General features: G+C 36.3%; 1 pseudogene; it reads left to right on the top strand.

Annotated features, from left to right (window-relative positions):
* The first annotated feature begins 330 nt into the window (after positions 1-330).
* On the top strand, positions 331-2,500 carry LOC124989196 (poly(A) polymerase alpha-like; annotated as a pseudogene).
* The last annotated feature ends 4,511 nt before the right edge of the window (positions 2,501-7,011 follow it).

Raw genomic sequence — 7,011 nt, forward strand, 5'->3', positions numbered from 1 at the left:
CATTATAAGTACTTGACATAATAGGATTCTTTTCTTCTATAATTAACAGATTAAGTTTGGCAGAATTAAAATAGTTAGGTTTGTAATTTCCATTTCTTTTTCTTAAACTTACAGATACTTAATTATGACTAATATGCTTCCGGAAGGAGGAAAAGCGATTAAAGGCAGAAGCGCGTGCGGGAGTGAGGTTGCACCCAGGCTTCCCGCCTCAGTGGATTATGCTCAGGGCTGCAGCCCCAACTGGGGAGGGGGTGGCGCAGAAGGTGGTGGGTGGGCAGTGACTGGGCTGTGCCTGTGCTGGACGCAAGAGAGGATGCCTTTTCAGTTACAATGCAGGATCACAACAAACAGCTGCCACAGAAGCACGATGGTATCACTTCTATCAGTTTAGCAGTCTCCAAGGAGACTGACTGCATACTTACACAGAAACTAATTGAGACTCTGAAGCCCTTTTCTTTTTTCCTTTTGAGGAGGAGGAGGGACTGCAGTGTAGGATTTTAATTTTTGGAAAATTAAATAACTTGGGGAAAGAGTGGATACAAAAAATCAGTGAAAGCAAGAATCTTCCATAATCTGTAATTGAAAATGTTGGAGAAAAAATTTTTACATTTGGATCTTAGGAGTACATATGAAAGGTGCTGATACTGATTCATTGTGTGTTGCACCAAGACATGTTGATCGAAGTGACTTTTTCATCTTGTTCTATGATAAATTGAAATTACAAGGAGATTTAAGAGTATGTAAATGTTTGGGGCTGTCAAAGAGGCATTTTTACCAGTTATCAAATTCTGTTTCAGTGGAATAAAGATTGATATTTTGTTTGCAAGATTAGTACTGTGGACTATTCCAGAAAATTTGGACCTATGAGATAACAGTTTGCTTAAAATTTTAGATATAAGATGCATAAGAAATGGTTATGCATTAATGGTTGCAAGGTAACCAATGAAACTTTATACCTAGTACCAAACATGGACATCTCCAGGTTAACTCTGAGAGCTATCAAACTGTGGGCCAAATTCCACAACATCTATTTCAATATATCAGGTTTCCTCAGTGGTGTTTCCTGGGCTATGCTAGTAACAAGAACTTGCCAGCTTCATTCAAATGCAGTAGCATCAACTCTTGTACATAAATTTTCTTGGTATTTTCTAAAAGGGAATGGTATTTTCTAAAACCAGTGCTATTAAAACAGTCTGAAGAACACAATCTTAATTTGCCTGTAAGGGACCCAAGGATAAACCCCAGTGATAGGTACCATTTTATGTCTATAATTAACACGAGCATACCCACAGCAGAACTCCACACACAATGTGTCCATTACATCATGGACAGTCCTTGCTATCACAGATGATATTTTGCTGAGTAAAGGCAGAATGGTCCGAACTTTCTGAAGACCCAAACTTCTTTCAAAAGTCCAATTATTATATTGTATTTCTATCAAGCACACCAAGGGAAAAACAACGCCAGAATGGGTAGCCTTGGTGGAATCAAAAATTCAAATCTTGGTTGGAAGTTTGGAGAAGAATGAATTTATTACACTGGCTCATGTGAATCCCCATTTATTTCCAGCACCACAAAAAAATCCTGACAAGGAAGAATTTTGAACAATGTGGGTGTCTAGGCTAGTGTTAAAAAAAAAAGAAAACTCTGAAAGTCTTAGTGTTGATCTTACCTATGACATTCAGTCTTTCACAGATACAGTTTATAGGCAAGCAATAAACAGTAAGACATTTAGGTGGATATAAAAATTGCTGCAATGCACGTAAAAAGAAAGCAACTCCATTACATTACATCATGTAATCATGTGCTTCCAAAAAAGAAAAAGCATTCAACAGAAGGAATTCAGATTAACAGCTGACTTGTCTATGGACAGTGGTAACAAGTCTGTGCCTTCACCTACTAGTGCTATAAAGACCAGTTCATTGAACAGTTTTGGCAGCTCTCAGGGCAGAAACAGTCCTGCTCCAGCTGTGAGAGTAGCATCTGTGACCAACGTACAGGCTACTGAAGTTTCTATGTCACAAGTAAATTCCAGTGAAAACTTAGGGGGTACATCAAGTGAAAGCATTCCTCAAACTGCTAAGCAACCAGCCATTTCTCCACCACCAAAGCCTATGGTCTCCAGAGTTGTTTCCTTAACATGTCTAGTAAATTCACCACCTACATCTTCAGGAAATGCAACAACAGAAATACTGAACCCTAAAGTAGGAGTCAAGAGGACATTTTCACCTCATAAAAAAGAGAGTCCCAAGAAAATCAAAACAGAAGAGGATGAAACAAGCAAAGATGCTGTCTTGCTTTGAGTGAACATGATAAAATAGAAACAAAGGAACAACTTGATACAGAGACAAGTACAACTCAGTCAGAAACTACTCAGACAGTGGCTTCTCTGTTGGCCTCTCAGAAATCATGAAGTACAGACCTTTCTGATATCCTTGCTCTCCCTGCAAGTCCTATTCTTGTTATCAAGAAGTCAATAAAACTGATACTGAATTGGTAAAAATCACTTCAGGGGTCCATAAACAATATCTGCCAAATCAACCTGATGTTTTCAAATGCTAAAAAAGGAGAATGGAGGGTATAAGACTAACCATGACTGAAAATGGATTTAGGTGTTTTTGGTGACAAAAGTACAAAGTAGGGCTAAATTCACAAAAACCAAAACGCCAGTTCTTTCTTAAGCCATGATGTGAAATCACTGACCCTGTGGCTACATGGTACAGAACACTAAATTTTAGTCCCATGTCTAAAACTTTAGGTTGACTAAAAGTAATGCCTGTGAAACATGATATCTATCTTGGATGGTTGATAAATGCAAAAAGGCATTTTCTTTAAGATTTTAACTGATTTTTATTTTTAACTGGTTTATCAAAATTTATCAGTAAATTTTACATGTGGAAACATTTGGAAAATCATTTCCAGCAAGCACTTGACATCTAGTCAGTCAGCTCTGTACTTTTCATTTTGATTTATTCTATCAAATGATTAACAACTTCCTTCCTTTAAAGAAAATAACTTCTGGGCTGGGGATATAGTTCAGTTGGTGGAGTGTTTACCTCACATGCACAAGGCCCTAGGTTCAATCCCAGCACTGCAAGAAAAAAAAATTGCTAATAATGAGCAGCAGAACATCCATCTTTATAAAGAAGGAGGGATGCTGGATGATGATAAACTTATGGTTTCTTAATCTGGACAGAGCAGTCCTAATAGATTTTTCTGATGGTCATGTTTCATGAATCCTCTATTATGATCCACCCTATCACATGTACATTTTTCAGGTGAAACTACAATTACTTAAACTCTTCCCCTGTCCTTCTAAATTAATTTTCCAAAGTTGGAATGTAGTCTTTGCCTCTTAAGCTATGCATTAATTGAGGCTTTCTTTTCACCATGACTTTATAATGTCTAGTATACAATATTTCTACTTCCCACATTTTTGCTCTGCAGTCACCTTGTCCTTCCTCCCACCACCTAAGGAAAAAAGATCGTCAATTACCAAGGTGTGTGTTTTGTGGAGTTTCAGAGTTAGCCTGATATCGCCAAGCACAGTCTTAGTCTTGTCATTTTGTTTACACATGAGGGAAAAATTTTTAGTTTATTAAACATTTCATGTAACTGCATCCAAGTTTTGCCAGGCTGGAAACCTGGACCTTTACTGTGTAGTGACTTTTTAATTCTAGTTTTCGTAACCTGGAGATCATGTTGCTTTTGCATGATGCACGTAGTGTCTCATGACTGGAGTCTATTTTGTTTTGGTTTTTTTTGTTTGTTTGTTTATTTTGATTTTGGTACTAGGGATTGAACTCAGGGGAATTCAGCCCTACTGTGTATTTTATTTAAAGACAGGGTCTCACTGAGTTGCTTAGCACCTCGCCATTGCTGAGGCTGGCTTTGAACTCGAGATCCTCCTGCATCAACCTCCTAAGCCACTGGGATTACAGGCGTGTGCCACCACACCTGGTTTTGCTTTGTTTTATAGTATCTGTACTCCTTGTATTTTTCAGGAGCTATTTTGTAAAGAGATGATGTATTTCTCCATTGAAAACACAATAAAAATTTTAAAAATCAATAAAAAGAACATTTCCTTCAATTGATTATAAATTGCTGATAATGCATAGAAGGAAACAAGAAATTTAAAAAACAAATAAAGAAATAAATAATATGTTTCCTTCAACTGATTTTAAACTACTGATAATGCAAAGAAGGATGCAAGATTGTCCTTTAGCGTTCATCAAAATAAGTGGGAATAGAAGGTAATTCTGATATTTAGTAAGAAGGATCAAGATGGTAACCAACTTGTCTTGTAAAACATAATCTCACATAATAAAGTATAGTCCAGCCAAAAATACAAATAATATCTTTGATGAGTAACACTCTAATCACAAAAAAGCTAACAGGCAAACTGATGACCTACTTTTAAATTATGAGCAACGTCTTATGATTAGAGTGAGGATATGATTTATTATTCAAATTTGACAACCCAACTCTAAAATATTTATGGAAAAATAAAAGACCAAAGACAGTACAATCAGGTTGAAGAAAAGAACAAAGAAACTTACCTCTCCACATATCAAAACTTATTTGCAAGAAACTATAATTAAAACTACACATGAGAACCATAAGTATAGACAATTCAATCCATAAAACAAAACAGAAATTTCAGAAACAGACAAAAATGATCTTTATGGAAACATCACATATAACAGCAATGGTATTGCAGATGAGAAAGGATATATTATTTTCTAAATTATTCTAGGGCAATTGATTGTGTGAAAAACTAAAATACAATTGGACCTAGCTCAAACCAGTCAATTGCTAAGTATTCAAGAATATCAAATGTACATTATTAAATCATTGGTAGCTTGAAACCAGCAGCGGTAGGGGTATTTGCAAAATGGAAATTAGCAAATGTTACATATCAGGGGTCCCTTGTCTACTCAGAGATAGTTTATCAGCACAACACTAATTGCATTTATACCTTAGATCAGACACAAAATCAGTTTTATGTCGATTAAAATTCTAAGCGTGAGGAAAAAACTTTACGACTTAGAAGAAGATATATAGAGGAAAATATCTTTAAAATATTGGGACTGGAAAGAAGTTCTGAACAACAAACAAAGTAATGTAATTCAAGGAACAAGTATGCTAAATATGACCACATAATAATCCTTAAACTACATTGAGGGGGTCATTAAAGGATACCAATTAAAAAAGTAAAAAAAAATCCTGGGTCAGGATAATTACTACATACAAAACAAAGAATTCATATCCAAAATAAATTAAAACCATCTATAAATCAATAAAGAATATATGGATAACTCAACTGAAAAATTGCAGAAGACGTGAAAACTATATAGAGAAAAGAATATCCTGATGGCCAATAAACAAAGAAAAGTTTTCAATCTTACCAGTTATCAAGGAAATACGAGTTGATAGTATAGACATTTCACTCAAACAGAAACTTCTCCCAAGTTATTTAAAGTGTGACAAACTCAAATATGTAGAGCAATTCACATACTGATGAAGGCGTATTTTGGGAAAACCAATTTGAAGAGCAATTTGTGATGTGCAGTCAGTAAACTGTGAGCATCACAGCACAGATTGTTAATTGGTCCCTAACATGCATTCATTATCATTTCCTGCAGGAGGGGGAGGAGCAAGGCAATCAAGAACATTTGTAATGTTTTATGTCTTCAAGACAATGAAAAGTTTCTGGATATGACATTATTCTCATTACCCTGTTATGCTTTTAAAATATTTCAAATTTGAAAAATATTAATTTTTTGGAGTGATACGTAACTAACTTTTTGATATGGCACACATAAGTGCCCATTAAACATCCAGATGAATCACCTCATGCAAATGAAAATATGGATCTGAAACTCTTTAAAAATTCTCTAGTATATACATACCACTCCTTCTTAATTGTTTTGGCAGATTCTTTTTTGAGATTACATAATTTTAGATTCTCTAAAATTTCTTCCCGGGGCTTGTGATAGGAAAAAAAAAAAAGTGTATAGAAGCAATGACTTTATAATAAGGGTATCACTCTATTATTAAATATGTATATAAAAGTGGTGTCATATAAATTACTGTAAGCCTATAAAGACACGTCTCCCAGATCCAAAGTTGGAACTGAGTAGGTGATCTATATACCATCAATTAAGATTAATTGCTATCTGGGCCTCATCCATAAAAGTACCAGGGATCTGGGAAGGAAACTTCCATGCTATGATTCACAAAATTATACTCTTCTCAAGGATATTGACCAGAAAATGTCAGGGAACCTAGGGAAGTCATCTGAGAAACTGAAGTAGCCCTTTGAATAGAGATTATGTCAACCATAGGTTAACAAGTCACAGAACTTCCACGTTTCAACAGCTAATGACAGTCAATAAAAGTTTGATTTTTAAATAATTAGTATGTTCATCTAGGGATTTTAAAAAATTAATGTGCAAACTTCCTATAACATCTTACTAGGACAAGAAATTAAAATGTGCATCAGTAGCAGACAGAAGTGGTACCAGAGAACTGAAAGCACCAAATGAATATAAATATCTCAATAAAACTTGTTCCAGGAAGTGAGCTGCAGGAGTAAGTTGAGTATGAAAGTGGAAAAACAGATACAGAAGTGGGGGGGGGGGATGAGAAATAAGTGGAGGTGGACGAAAAAACACTGAGAAAGAGGAAGTAAGCTATCGCTAAGCAGAAAAAAAAGGGTGAAAATGGAGGAAGGCAAAACGTCAACCACCACTTCAGTTCTGTGTTCTACTAACGCTCGAAATCAACGAAATGGTAAGTAAAGGGTCTTCTCACATTGTTATCTTAATTTGGCAAACTACGTTCAGCCCTGCACGGCCTGAGGTCTTCAAACGGCGCTGTGCCGGACAGCGCCCTGAAAGACATCGAGAGGGGGCCAGCCCCAGGGGTGCGCACGCCCAGTTTCGGCGCAGTGCTGGCGTCAAACCCCAGCAACGCCTCGCAGGAAGTGACGCGCAGGCCGAGGGGCGG

The sequence above is a fragment of the Sciurus carolinensis genome, chromosome 7 (genome assembly GCF_902686445.1).
Source record: "Sciurus carolinensis chromosome 7, mSciCar1.2, whole genome shotgun sequence".
In the NCBI taxonomy this organism is placed as follows: Eukaryota; Metazoa; Chordata; class Mammalia; order Rodentia; family Sciuridae; genus Sciurus; species Sciurus carolinensis.